Source organism: Aedes albopictus, chromosome 3 (genome assembly GCF_035046485.1).
Source record: "Aedes albopictus strain Foshan chromosome 3, AalbF5, whole genome shotgun sequence".
In the NCBI taxonomy this organism is placed as follows: Eukaryota; Metazoa; Arthropoda; class Insecta; order Diptera; family Culicidae; genus Aedes; species Aedes albopictus.
Window position 1 is genome coordinate 302,611,096 of NC_085138.1, and position 16,008 is coordinate 302,627,103.

Below are 16,008 nucleotides of genomic sequence, written 5' to 3' on the forward strand. Positions count from 1 at the left end.
CCAACCGACTTTCAAACTGAAGATACTTAAAAAGTAAAATAACTCTCTAAGTAATCAGGGTCCTGAGATATATGAGTCGGTGATTCTTGTGATATCAAAGACAGATGTAACACTGACATAATTTCCATTCCATAGGGGAGACTGGGTAGACTTTATCCCTTTTTCTTGATTTGCCTGTAACTTCAATTAAAACAAAAAACTAGATCCGATTATCGTACAGAATGACAGGTAAACACTTGGGTTAACATCTATTGCAAGTTTATACACAACAGAAAGGCTTAAATTTATTGTTGAAGTTTTCAAAACTGGGTTTATATTGGGGCATGTCTAATGATGCATTTTACAAAAATGGGTAATACTTGATCCACTTTTATGCACATGGTTAATTTTAAGGGAAAATAACTTCAGAGGCTTCCTACTTATTTTCTTCTCAAGTTTCTTGTATTTTCTATGAATATAGTGTATTTCAAATTGAACGATCTCTTTGAATTTTTGAGAATATGCCGTATTTTCCAAATGGGGAGACTTGATCCCCCTTTTGTGATGTGCATTAAAATAATAATTATCTGACACATTTTATCATTGAATATACTCGAATTCCAAGTAAATCGCGGGTTCCAAATAGAATTTTATTTTTCATACATATAATGTGTGTGTAATCCTCGAAAGATCAAGTCTCCCTATATCAATATTGTATATACTAAGCTAAATTACCTAAAACATGTTTATAAAAATCTTAGTTGGATAAATAAGTTTGATAGTACTTTATTTCAACTATGTGCTGTGGAGTTTTGACATGATTTGGTTAATTTTTCACAAAATTATTGAGACTTTTTGGAATCTTTTAAAAGATTTATGTAGGACTGAAAACAAACTGTCAGTCGTTAAAAATTTGTTGAATGCACAATTTAAATCACTTGTAGCTAAAACATAATCTTTTGTCCAGACGTAGTTTTGGAAAAAAATATGTTAGAAGAAAACTGTTTTTGATTCCAAGAAAACATGGGGGCAACAAGTCTCCCCATGAATCAAGTCTCCCCAGTCTCCCCTATATTCAAGATCCTTATTATTTAGACAGTTGGTGTCCTCGACAAAGTTGTTTGGCTGGTCAAGAACTTTCAATTGATGGGCCGTATGATTTCAAATCCTTCCACTAGGAGGCGGTAGAAGGTATACACATTTTAAGTTTCGTTTACCTCAGGATCCTGAATAATTAGAAATATTGTTGCTTCGGTAAAGTTGTTTGGTAGATCAGGAACTTTCAGTTTAATAGCCGTTTGGTTTTAATTTCTGCCGCACCGTGGCGCTAGTTACAAATTTACAAAAGCATACCAATTTTATTAAATTTCAAGTCGTAACTTAAAAAAAATACCAAGAATTTTCAAATTTTGACTGATAGTTCCTCATCTTGTTATCTGTAAATGCTACAAATTTGGACTTGATTGGTTAGCACTACACGAAGATGGAGTGCTTCATGCAGAATACATCTTTTTGACTGTCGTTTTATTAACTCTTGTATCTTGGGGTCAAGTGAAACAAATCAAATCAATTTTTGAACATTTATGGGTAATGTGTTGGTCTTTAATTACTATTTTATTCGAATACTATATGTTCAAAGTGAAAAAAGTTCCAGCTTTTAGAATACTTTTTGAGAAATTCTAATCATTTGCCAGCTTTTGCAAAATGCGAACTAGCGTCTTCTAGTGATGAAATCTCGCATCAAATGGTATATCCACTGCAAGTCCTTGACTTACCAAATTTTGCCGAAGAAACCATCTTTCCAAGTAATCGGTGTCCTGAGATACAAGAAAGCTGAATTTTGTAAGTTCTCTAGCGCTGCTTTCTTGTGGATCTTCAAACCATACTATCCATCAACTGTAAGTCTTTGACCAACCTAACAAATTTGCTGAAAACACCTACTTTCGAAGTTATCAATACCCTGAGATATATGAGTGTTTCGTCTGTTTGGCTCTGATATCATATAAATGATCGGTTTTCGTGGCATTTGTACAAGATCGCAGTACAATTACAATTTAAACAATTTATGGAATTTGTATAGAGCGTAGAAGTTGGCCAAACATCCAATCCCCCGGGTCTCAAGAGCCCACTATGGGGGATTCCCATACAAGCAGGCGGACAAAAATATTTTTATCATATTTTCGAGGATTTCTTAGTTTCCTGTAGTTGGTTCGACCAAAATATATTGTTTATGAACATTTTTAAACATCACGATCAAGTTTTGGAAAGGGCCTATTTTTAATATGGTCAAATAACTGAAAATATATAAAAAGTTTGAATTTGTTTAAATTTTTTAAATTTTGTTTTGCTTTCTGTACTTGGAATGATTAAAATATTGTGAATTTACTTCAAAATTGAGTTCCAAGGGAATTTGCTTGGACTGTTTGAGAATTGTCGTTTAATTTCAAGGAGCGTTCCCATGCGAGAAAAAAAGGCTGAATCTCCCAAGACCGCAATTTACCGCAGCATTTCGCGATAGAAATCGTTAGTGTAGACCTAAAGCTTGACCATGAACTGATTTTGGGCCTGGAAATGTTTGGGAAAAAAAGGATGCCGCTTAACAAAAATTTAATATCATGCCTTTTTCAACTTCTTCTTCTTCTTTTACCGCATTTCTTACAATTGTTCAACTATTTCACAAAACCACCTGCTTGATGGAAAGCTTGCTTCATTACCTTACCAACGACGTATTGAAACCAATAGATAATGATGATATTCATTATAAAATATTAATTTGAAATTGTGTGTTGGTTTTCTGCGAAAATCGCATTTTTAAGCTTTACTCAACTTTGATGCTCAATATCTTTGTAACTACATCAGCTAGAAACTTGAAATTCTGGATTTTTCTTAGTTTATATGTTTATTATTGATAGAAAATTTTAGAACAAACATTGGTGAAAGTCACTTTTCTGATTTTTGTCCGCCTGATATCCTATAGTGGAGCCTACGTAGTTTATGAAAGGGACCATTACCGTAAACGCAATTTATGAATAATACCTTAAAAAAGGGCTCATACACAACGAGAAAGAAATTGGTTTGGAATATAGAACTACCTTTGTCCACTGCAGAAATCGTCCAAGCCAGAGAAATTTGATCTTTTCCACAGAACTTTTTTTCGTGACGTTACAACGCAAACTTCAACCAGGTGAAACTCAAACGTTAGTGAACCGATTTCCTTTGTTTTAGTCTCATTTTAAAGGTGTTCTGGAGTACAAAGACCATACAAAATTTCATATTTGAGACTTGTCCCGAATTTGAATAAATTTCATCAAGATTGATTTTCCGTGACGTTACAACGCTTTAAAATCCTATACTTTGAACAACCATACCTCATAGTTGTAAATTATTACAATTAAAATTATTTGTATGCTAAAAAATCTACATACATTTATCCGTTAATCATGGAAGACTTTTGAAAAATCAGTGCGTTGGTGTTTAAAATACGGCAGCTTTGATGAATAGTGTGTCTAAATGCCTTAAAATCACGATTTTATTGTTAATCTTAACCGTCGCTCAATAAATATTTATTGTTACATTAATACCATGTTGAATACATTTTTGGGTGACAAGAGTAGTGTAGAATGTTATAAAAATGTGAAATATGCCAACTTTCAACTTTGAAAAATGAGTATTGATGATACGGGGCTCGTAGAATGTGTCCAAAATATATCTTTTGAAATTTAAATAAACAAAAATATACTACATAGGTCTGATAGAGGTTGGCAGAGGCATGATCATCCTTGACTATATTTTTAAACAAAGTATGGCGATATTTCATAAAACCTATGCTATTGAATATGTATCAGTTTTTCTTCGGATCACAATACGCTGGTCTGTTGGTTTGTGAGTACGTATTTTCAACTGATATAGGTATTTTTGCAATTTCTCATCGTAATAGGCTGTTTTACCTCACGCATATCTGACAGGAAAACGCCTACTTTCCCACACCAAATTAACAGTGCTGTAATGGTTCATTACAGCACTGATTTGCGTTGCGTAATGAACCATTACAGCACTGTTTTCAGTTTTGATAAACTTCTTGATGCTTTCTGTATGCAGTTTAGAAAAAATGTGACAACTACACAGTATAACCTGCTATGATCAGATTTTCTTAAACATGTCTTTGAGCATCAGTATGCAGTTTGATGAAAAAGTTTTGTTTGAAACTTCCCTCAAGCGCTAATTTATGAACTTGCAAAAAACGTTGTACGCAACTCGGTGCAGAACTCGATTTTTACAGCACTCGTCGTAATTATCCAACTCGACAAGCCTCGTTGGATAAATGTACGACTCATGCTGTAAAAATCGTCATTCTGCACCTTGTTGCGTAAACTACTACAGTGGTACAAATTCGTTTAAACGCGCATACTTCTCAATACATTCTCTTTATGATGCTGCATATCAAAATGTATGATAATAACGCTCTAAGTATCACTAGAAATAGTACTTGTTGAAATGCACATTGATATAAAAAATTGTGAAATAATTTGCCAATAACAATTATGGAAAAAGAGAAAAAAGTGCGTTTAAACGAATTTTCCATCAAAAATTGGGTGGTTATTCCAAATAATAAACAAATTTAAAAGAATTCTTCGTTACTATATTCATATAGTATATTACGGGAGTGTCTATCAAAATATGTACCAATAGAACACAGACGACCTTCAAGTAAAGTTTACCGTTAAAAAATCAAGTGCGTTTAAACGAATTTGTACCACTGTATTACAGTGCAGTGGTGTTAAAATCTCCAATTTCCGCAAATTTTCACAATCTTATCCATCGATGATTGGTCACTTGCTCAATCTATGAAACATTTTATTTCTCTTTGTTCTTTTAGCAACCATTTCAACACAATGAGCTCAAAAAAGACCCATTTGGACTCGGTGTCAACGAGCGAACACCAAGAGGCGGACATCGGAAGATCATAACTTATAGCGTTATCGAAAAGAGAGGAAAACTCATTTTCTGTCTTTGTGAGACTCTGCTGGGTGTTGCAAACAATAAACGTTCCTCCTCGGTTGCATCTACCGTGGGGTCCGGCTTCCCCTTATACCAAACCTCTTCTCACGAGAACAGATAATCTGACGTGATTCCTGATTCCTGAACCGAATCCAAAGTGTGTTGCTGAGATTTCATGAACCAATAATGGTGGACGACTGCACGAAGTGTAACTTTGCACATGGCCAACTATGAATGCAGGACCGCAGGATGACGATGAGATGTGTCGTTCGTTGGTCGATGTATAGAAAATTGGAGCTGATAATAAAAATTGTCGGATAAAACTACCGGAAAAGCGTTTAATGCTATATAAAAGGTTGTCTTTAAGATGTTCACTAGAACTGATACTGTGTTGTAAACATAGTGTATCGGAAAGTAGTTCAAAATGTTCATGATGCTCTAAGCCGGATTGATCTTTTCATTTCGGTTCTTCTATGAGATCTTCGCAAGATGCATAGAACACATTCCACGCATCTCTACGTTAACGCCAAGGGTGTGAACTTTCAAACTGTAATTTTTGTCTCAAACATTCCAGAATATAAAAATAGGCACTTAATAGCCTCAATACATGCATTTTATGTTAGGAAAATGAGTGTTGGCTGCGCCACGTTGGGGTACCCGACGAGCCCCAAGAGCCCCCAGTGCTGAAAATTTCATTTCGTCATACCTAAATTCAATCACCTACAGCTCATTTTAGAAGCTAAACCTGAGAATATGATATATGAAAAACTTGTGCGGCTAGACCCAAGAGCCCCACTACGACTACTACTACCTGCGGTACTGCTCGAACGCAATCACACCCTGGCATCCAACAGGGGAATGTCGGTCGTGCGAACAATCGTACCAAGGTCAAAGATCTACGATACTGAAAGGAAAACAATTGAGATTGACGATAAACAAAGTGTGCCGCAAATCAAAGTACCGCGAATTCGATCTTTAATTTAGCTATTCCACCGTTTAATAGTCTGTAGAATCCAGTATATTTGCTACATTGACAGGTGACAGCAAATACTGTCAAAATTAGGTCGGAAATTGATGCAAACAATGCTTAAAAACTACAATTCAAAATTTCATCTTACAGCCCGCATAGATAAATACAATTTGTATTACACTCCACACAGTAAGTCCCCTTCATCTGTTACTGTTACTATACCACGAACAGGTGCATTTCTGTTGAAACTATGAAACTCGAAACATTCAATCATAAAGAACGGTCTATGTAACCCATACCAAGTTGTAACAATATGTCATATTGTGCAGAAATTGTCAAATAATATAGGGATGACAGCTCAGGAAATATGGTGGCAATATAGAAAGACCTTTTCTCAAACGGTTTGCGATTATTTTTTCGCAACACACTTACACAAGTGTATTTCACTATATGCCACTTAAATTCAACAGTTTGCCAAATAGTTGCGCACATTGGTGTATGTACCGATCGAACTTTTGCAGTTTGCAGAAAAAAAACTTGAAAACTTGTCTCGGCAAATAAACGGTGCAAAGCAACTAGAGGGAGCAAAAAGGTAAGTTTTGGATGATTTATCTATTTTGTTTTTTTTTTGTGCTCAGTTTCCCCCGTATTCCAGTAGGAGCAGGAAAGTGACCGGCAACCACCGCGAAAAGCTCGGCACCACCGCACCGAAAGTAAGCGGAAAGGCCATCAAGAAGTCGTTCGCCGGCAAGGCTCAGAAGAACACCGTGAAGGATGAAAAGAAGAAGGAAAGCTGCGCTACAAGGTGCTGAAACAAGTCCATCCGGACACCGGTGTCTCGTCGAAGGTTATGAGCATCATGAACAGCTTCGTCAACGACGTCTACGAACGCATCGCCGCCGAAGCCTCCCCTCTGGCGCACTACAACAAGCGGTCGACGGTCACCTCCCGGGAAATTCAAACCGCCGCGCCGTCCGGTTGCTGCTCCCCGGAGAGTTGGCTAAGCATGCTGTTTCCGAAGGTACCAAGGCCGTCACTAAATACACAAACGACTACAAATCCGCTCCCACCGGAGCAAGGACGACAGTAGGTTTTCATCGCCGTAGGTGCCACTGGTACCACAATGGGACGCGCCACGAATCGGAAAAGTTCAGCAGTCATCACTGCCCATCCTATCAAAAAGACCCGAGATGCTCCTCTTTCAATGAAGGATGCGCTGCACGCAATGATGCGTGGAGGTCTTTGGACAAATGTAAATCCTCTTGTGAGTGGAGGTGATGATTATTATTTAATGAATAAAAAGATCTTGAACGCATAACCGCAATTTTGTTTTTAAATGGTTCAAATACACTAGACCCATATGGCATAAGCTTTAATAACCATGGAAGATCATAAATCAATAATAACACATACAGTGTTCGTTTTCCTTCCAAATTTATGGTTAAACTGTTCTCTAACCATTTGCTATGCGATGAATTGTCTGAAAAACTGGATAGTATATTGACAGTAAGCTTTACGGTTTTGCGAAAAATTTGTTCGAGAAAACGAGAGATTTTTTATGGTAACCAATCTTAACCGCCTATTCCACATACTGTAAATTGGCGGATTACCATTTGTCAAACTGGCAAATCTGTACATGGTATGGTTATCATACTGTTATCTCACACAGTCTGAGAAATGGTTCAATGACAATTGCTTATGGTCATCTACAGTATGAGAAACGTTGCGTTTAAAGTTAGTGATTATGCGGGAGCTAAATCCTACTTAACATAATTATTGAAATACGTATGAAATTGAACTATAACTAGACGTAAACTTTTCTCTAATAAGGTAAGACACGACATGCACTTTACTCACTTAAAACTAAACAAACATGCATATTGTGGTATCCTATGTGACTTGATACTAATATACGCAAATCTTGCTGATTGCGTTAATACTGACACGAAGTAATTAGTAGAGATTTAGAGTGTAGGTTTTGCTTAGCGAGTGAGAGAGACAACATTGCATCTGGTCGCGTTGCAAGACGCGGGAATGTGGATGGTGAAAACCTGAAGAGTCTTGTACGGGTGTGCGTCGATCGGGGAACAGCGCATCAGTTGACGGAGTACCACAGTGGCGACTAGAATGGGATTTCTTACGCGAGTGCCAAACAAAACGAATTCAAATTACACAAGTCGAGCGATTAGTTTTGTTTTAGACACTGTTCGGATGAACGTTGGTAAGTTGTTGAGGATTGCTTCTAAAAGCACTGCTCCCGGAGAGCGTTGAAACGAATGATGGTCCCGGAGACCAAAAACGGCTGAGACGGCTTGTGCATGATAGCACGGCGTTGCTCCCGGAGAGCGCTAACAGATAACCTGAATGGTCCCGGAGACCGTAACAATTGAAAGCGGCTGGTGCATGGCACAGTGCAGCTCCCGGAGAGCGAAAAAAAAAGAAATTGTGGTCCCGGAGACCGTAAATATTTCGGATGGATGAGGATTGGCATGACCGGCATAACCTCACAAGGAGATGATTCTAGAGGTAAACATGATGGTTATACGGCGAAATAAAGAAGAATTATGGCAGCGCAGCTTCTGCAGACCGCACAGAAATTGAAATATGTATTTGGAATAAGAGAGTGAACTTGTGAATGTACATTGCTCAGTTTCAAAATCAAATTGCACAGCCATATCTGTCCGGGAGGAATGAGTCAAGGCAATTAATGGCTGATTTCGAATCTCGGATATGTTGAAAATCCTCTCGGACTGGAAAAACGAACCCTTGTGGCATTTTGGGTTCAATATGACACAGATTGATTGCCTAACGTCCACAAGACAAGCGTGGTGCTTTTGATGCTTCTCCTAAAGAGTGTTGGAAATGACAAAAGAACTCTGAACCCAGCATTGAGATGTGGTTTTGTTCTGCTGGATATGTTGAGGGAAAGGATAGTTTGGTAAACGCTTTGGATGAAGCAGGTTAAGGCAGTGAGATACATGAAGGACACACGAGAAACTAAGATCAATATTGGATAGAAATATTGACATATCGATTGCACAGACCTAGGCACAGACTGATAGATTTCTAAGGTTTAAAACTGATCATAGCTGTTGAGACAGAGAACAGGTACGCGACATTATGGTTGCAGGGCGCATATCGCCGGAGCGCTGAACGCGCGGGTATTCAGCAAGATCATGCTGAGGATGACGGTCCTCTCCCAATGAGGACGTTACACTAAGAAGAGGAAGAACAAGAAGAATAGTGGAAGATTGAGTCTCCATATGATGTAGTGTTTAAATTTCAAGTTGGGATGAAGACTGAAAGTTCGATTATCTTCCCGTTCGAGGATCTTTTCAGATGAAAAAAAAATCATCTGCATGGTGTGCCGAATTCAGTATCTAATAAAAAAAATGCATGTAATGGTAGGAAAACGAAGCCCTTAAATCATCAACTGTGAGAACGTATACATCAAGAGTTAAATAAGCGGGCTCCGTTCGCGTGAGAGCATAGAAAAAAAGGCGAATTGATTTGGATAACAAAACTTAAAAAGACATGATGGGAAGTGAGCGATATAGGGTATTGGTTCCCTTATTAAGCATGTGGCTCCCATTTTCATCCTACGAAAATCAAAGGATTGACGCACTGTTTGTTTTGTTTCTTATTTTTGTATTTTTTGTTAGAAGTGAGCACGCATGAAAACAAAAAGAACGGAATCAATCGGTGCCATAATCGCTTGTTTTCGAATAGGATGAAATTGGGAGCATGAGATTACTGATGGCACACAAACCCTAGTATGGTGCAGTCATCAACCAAATGGCAATGGAAAGAATTGGAAACATGAAAGAAACTTAAAAACAAGTTATGTAAACATGCGGTTCAGAACATGTTATATTGTGGCTCGATAAAAGATTTTGAAGCACTACGGTTCTACAACATTCGAATTGTGATGAATACTTTCGTATTCGGTTATCATAGCTGTCACTTAATTACAATTGGCGATCTTGAGGTCACTGGTTGACATCTTGCTATGATTGTGAGTGGCTTTGCAGAAAAGTTACTGCAGCACCAAACTAAAAAGCGCTTGACAGTTAAATTATGCGGCTTAGCAACGTGAGATACATGAAGGGGTTAGACAGTATGTGAAGCATATCTTTTTAGCATGTCTTTACATGAAGCATGTCATTTATCCTCGCCATAACTATTCGCACATGTAAACTATTACAGAGAAAAACACTGCTTTGAGCTACCATAGCAAAGACATCTGACTTACCGGAAGAGATATCATTTTACAAGATTGTTATTCAACAACGAAAATGTGAAACTGGATTGATTAAAACTAGGATTAAAACGAAATTTATGTATCTGGTTTTCATAAAGAGCAAGTGACTCAAGATTTCATATGAATACACATTTCGTCTCGTAGAAAAAGGGAGATGTGGTATCCTATGTGACTTGATACTAATATACGCAAATCTTGCTGATTGCGTTAATACTGACACGAAGTAATTAGTAGAGATTTAGAGTGTAGGTTTTGCTTAGCGAGTGAGAGAGACAACATTGCATCTGGTCGCGTTGCAAGACGCGGGAATGTGGATGGTGAAAACCTGAAGAGTCTTGTACGGGTGTGCGTCGATCGGGGAACAGCGCATCAGTTGACGGAGTACCACACATATAAATAATTACTATTTGTAGTTAAAAACACTTATTGAAAAGAGTGCGGAGGCTACAACTAGTTTGCCATCTCTTCATTGATGCGGTGACGAATCACCAAAAGTGAGTATGAATGACCTTATCTGTAGGACCGCAAACTAATAATTGTCCATCTCAGGAATTTTGTAATTTCTTCCACGACTGAATTATCGAAATAAAATTCACAAAATCTATCGATTCGTCTATCGCCCAACAATGAGTTTTTTTTTAATTGTTTTCTCTAAATGTAACTCGTTACATGTAAAAGCGAAGAAACAAAAAAAAAGACATTCTTAACCCTCTAATACCCAAAACTCCCAAAAAACGAAATTGATATTTTTAAACTTTATTTCACCTTATAATAAAGTTAATATATTGTACTTTTATGATTCTTAATTAAAAGCATTCCAGCTTTTGTATTTCAATGACATTTTCACTGCCAAAGTGGCCTAAGTCATAAAATTGAAAAATGAATTATTCGAAAAAAGTAAAATAATAATATTTTGAGAATGGAATATATGTTTTAAGTTATCCAGCATATAAAAGCTTGTTATTGGACTGTTTGAATGCACGTATGGTGCAAAATTAATATGTCGCAAAACTTTTCTAATTTTCATATATTGTACCTTAGAAATTTTCGTAATTTTTAAGTTAAAAAATGGTTCGTGTCGTCACGTGTCGCCGCAATTTCGAATAGTACATCTTAAACATCATGCTTAGAGCTGCCTAAAAACGTTTAAATATTTTGCAGAAATTTGCAGTTTTTCAAATTAGAGCTATTTAAAAAAGTCATGTTTTTTCATGTATTTTACGTTATTTTTCCATTTTTTACTAATATAAAATTTATCTTTCCACATTTTTCACACGTTTTGAACAAACTTGATTGGATTTGATCGAAAGATGATCATTTATTTAAATTCGAATTGATTTTCTAACAAAAAACGCAAAAATTCGGGGTTTACTGATTTTCACCGTTTTTGAAATTGTTGAAATTACGTAATTTTTGAAAACCCCTTTTTAAACACTAAAAATACTATATAGCATATCTAGGCAACCTATAACTTCGATTAAACACATAAAAAGAGTTTTGGCCGAACTTTATCTTTTTCCGACCATTGTGCACAGCGACGAAAAGGGACTTGCGATTGGAAGCTCGGTATACGTGGAACCGCAGATCTCTCAACTTCATCGGGAGCACCCGCATACTCGCCGATATACTGGAGGACCGCGGGTTCGGAATCGTAGCGCTGCAGGAGGTGTGTTGGACAGGATCTATGGTGCGAACGTTTAGAGGTAATCATACCATCTCTACCAGAGTTGCGGCAACACACGTGAGCTGGGAACAGCTTTTATAGTGATGGGCGACATGCAGAGGCGCGTGATCGATTGGTGGCCGATCGACGAAAGAATGTGCAGGTTGAGGATCAAGGGCCGATTCTTCAACATTAGCATAATAAACGTGCACAGCCCTCACTCCGGAAGCACTGATGATGACAAAGACGCATTTTACGCGCAGCTCGAACGCGAGTACGACCGCTGCCCAAACCACGACGTCAAGATCATCATAGGGGATCTAAACGCTCAGGTAGGCCAGGAGGAGGAATTCAGACCGACGATTGGAAAGTTCAGCGCCCACCAGCTGACGAACGAAAATGGCCTACGCCTAATCGATTTCGCCGCCTCCAAGAACATGGCCATTCGTAGCACCTTCTTCCAGCACAGCCTCCCGTATCGTTACACCTGGAGATCACCACAACAATCGGAATCGCAAATCGACCACGTTCTGATTGATGGACGGCACTTCTCCGACATTATCGACGTCAGGACCTATCGTGGCGCTAATATCGACTCCGATCACTACCTGGTGATGGTTAAACTGCGCCCAAAACTCTCCGTTATTAACAATGTACATTACCGGCGGCCGCCCCGGTACGATCTAGAGCGACTGAAGCAACCGGATGTCGCCATCGCATACGCGCAGAATCTCGAGGCAGCGTTGCCGGACGAGGGTGTGCTCGATGTGGCCCCTCTAGAGGACTGCTGGAGTACAATCAAAGCAGCCATCAACAACGCAGCTGAGAGCACTATCGGGTACGTAGAACGGAGTCGACGAAACGATTGGTTCGACGAGGAGTGCAGAGCGGTTCTGGAGGAGAAGGATGCAGCGCGGGCGGTACTGCTGCAGCATGGAACCCGACAGAATGTGGAGCGATACAGACAGAAGCGAAAGCAGCAGACCCGTCTCTTCCGGGAGAAAAAGCGCCGCCTGGAAGAAGCGGAGTGCGAGGAAATGGAACTGCTGTGCCGTTCACAGGAAACACGCAAGTTCTACCAGAAGCTCAACGCATCCCGCAAAGGCTACGTGCCGCAAGCCGAAATCTGCAGGGATAAGGACGGGAGCCTCCTGACGGACGGACGTGAGGTGATCGAAAGGTGGAAGCAGCACTTCGACGAGCACCTGAATGGCGAAGAGAATGTAGGTACGGAGGACCAAGGCAGCGGAGGAAATGACTATGTTGGTGCAGCAGAGGACGGGAACGAACCAACTCCCACGCTGAGGGAAGTTAAGGATGCCATCCACCAGCTCAAAAACAACAAAGCGGCTGGTAAGGACGGTATCGCCAGCGGCGTCATGGTCGCAATTTTTTCCGCAGTCAAGTTCGCAGATTGTGAACAATCCTCGGTACTCACTTTACGTAATTTATGTTTAGTCCCTTACTGTCAGAGCTGTCAGATCAGTGTAACACGCTAAATAAAATTTACACAAAAGGCAATTTACACGGAAAAAAATACACGGTTATGAATATTTATTGGGTACCGGACTGGTCACCGAAAATTTGATCGTTTTCTTTGGTACATCGAGGTCTTGAAATTAGTCTATGGTATCGCAGCAGAACTCATCAAGATGGGCCCGGAAAAGTTGGCCACCTGTCTGCACCAGTTAGTAGTCAAGATCTGGGAAACCGAACAGCTACCGGAGGAGTGGAAGGAAGGGATAATCTGTCCCATCCACAAGAAAGGCGACAAGTTAATGTGTGAGAACTTTCGAGCGATCACCGTTTTGAATGCCGCCTACAAAGTGCTATCCCAGATCATCTTCCGTCGTCTTTCACCTAAAGTAAATGCGTTCGTGGGAAGTTACCAAGCCGGCTTCATCGACGGCCGGTCGACAACGGACCAGACCTTCACCGTACGGCAAATCCTCCAGAAATGCCGTGAATACCAGGTCCCAACGCATTACCTGTTCATCGACTTCAAAGCGGCATACGACAGTATCGACCGCACAGAGCTATGGAAAATTACTGACGAGAACAGCTTTCCCGGGAAGCTGACTAGACTGATAAGAGCAACGATGGACGGTGTGCAGAACAGCGTAAGGATTTCGGGTGAGCTATCCAGTTCATTTGAATCTCGACGGGGACTACGACAAGGTGATGGACTTTCCTGCCTACTATTCAACATCGCCCTGGAAGGTGTTATGCGACGAGCCAGGCTCAACAGCCGGGGTACGATCTTCACGAAATCCAGCCAATTTGTCTGTTTTGCGGATGACATGGATATTATTGCTAGGACATTTGGAACGGTGGCAGAACAGTACACCCGCCTGAAACGTGAAGCAGCAAAGGTCGGACTGGTGGTGAATGCGGCTAAGACAAAGTACATGCTGGTAGGTGGGACTGAGCGAGACAGGACAAGCCTTGGCAGTAATGTTACGATAGACGGGGATACTTTCGAGGTGGTGGAGGAATTCGTCTACCTCGGTTCCTTGCTAACGGCTGACAATAACGTGAGCCGTGAAATACGAAGGCGCATCATCAGTGGAAGTCGTGCCTATTATGGGCTCCAGAAGAAACTGCGGTCAAAAAAGATTCACCCCCGCACCAAATGTACCATGTACAAGACGTTAATAAGACCGGTGGTTCTCTACGGGCACGAGACGTGGACGATGCTCGAGGAGGACATGCAAGCACTCGGAGTTTTCGAGCGACGGGTGCTAAGGACGATCTTCGGCGGCGTGCAGGAGAACGGTGTGTGGCGGAGAAGGATGAACCACGAGCTCGCTGCACTTTATGGCGAACCCAGCATCCAGAAGGTAGCCAAAGCCGGAAGGATACGGTGGGCAGGGCATGTTGCAAGAATGCCGGACAACAACCCTGCAAAGTTGGTGTTTGCTAACCATCCGGTTGGTACAAGAAGGCGTGGAGCGCAGAGAGCACGATGGGCGGACCAGGTGGAGCGTGATCTGGCGAGTGTTGGGCGTGACCGACGTTGGAGAGCTGCAGCTGCAAATCGAGTATTATGGCGGCAAATTGTTGATTCAGTATTATCATGAATTTGATGTTAACTAAATAAATGAATGAGTACTTCACTGTTTGCGTCCTATTCAAATCGTTCAAACATTCAAACACAGACAAACAGACGTAACGCCAGCGGCGTCATAGTCGCAATTTTTTCCGCAGTCAAGTTCGCAGATTGTGAACAATCCTCGGTACTCACTTTACGTAATTTATGTTTAGTCCCTTACTGTCAGAGCTGTCAGATCAGTGTAACACGCTAAATAAAATTTACACAAAAGGCAATTTACTCGGAAAAAAATACACGGTTATGAATATTTATTGGGTACCGGACTGGACACCGAAAGCACAGACAAACAGACGTAACACTTGCAAAATTTCCATCGCCCACGCTTTTAACGATCATTTTAAATTTTTATAGTTGTGGATTTCACGACCAGAGGCGCGCGCATCGTTTTTCTATGCGTTTGACGTTTCACACTAGCGCCTTCTGTTGACGATATGGCACAACACAGTGATTCGTGCAACTTTTCCACCAGGTGATGGTAGTGTGAACTGGGCGATGGATTTCCATGAAAATCGTTCAAGCTGTTACGTCTGTTTGTCTGTGCCGAAAGTTTGATCGTTTTCTTTGGTACATCGAGGTCTTCAAATTAGTCTATGGTAACACCTTGAACGATTTTCATGGAAATCCATCGCCCAGTTCACACTACCATCACCTGGTGGAAAAGTTGCACGAATCACTGTGTTGTGCAATATCGTCAACAGAAATCGCTAGTGTGAAACGTCAAACCAAGGGATACCAGAGGCGCGCGCATCGTTTTTCTATGCGTTTGACGTTTCACACTAGCGCCTTCTGTTGACGATATGGCATAACACAGTGATTCGTGCAACTTTTCCACCAGGTGATGGTAGTGTGAACTGGGCGATGGATTTCCATGAAAATCGTTCAAGGTGTTACGTCTGTTTGTCTGTGGTTGTGGTTTTCACAATCAGGGGCGCGCGCATCATCTTTCCACAGACAAACAGACGTAACACCTTGAACGATTTTCATGGAAATGCATCGCCCAGTTCACACTACCATCACCTGGTGGA

General features: G+C 40.3%; 1 long non-coding RNA gene across 1 annotated transcript; it reads left to right on the forward strand.

Annotated features, from left to right (window-relative positions):
- The first annotated feature begins 6,120 nt into the window (after positions 1–6,120).
- Positions 6,121–7,271, forward strand: LOC134291411 (uncharacterized). The gene is made up of 2 exons (XR_009999081.1): positions 6,121–6,539; positions 6,603–7,271. It is a non-coding gene; the product is annotated as an uncharacterized LOC134291411 (long non-coding RNA).
- The last annotated feature ends 8,737 nt before the right edge of the window (positions 7,272–16,008 follow it).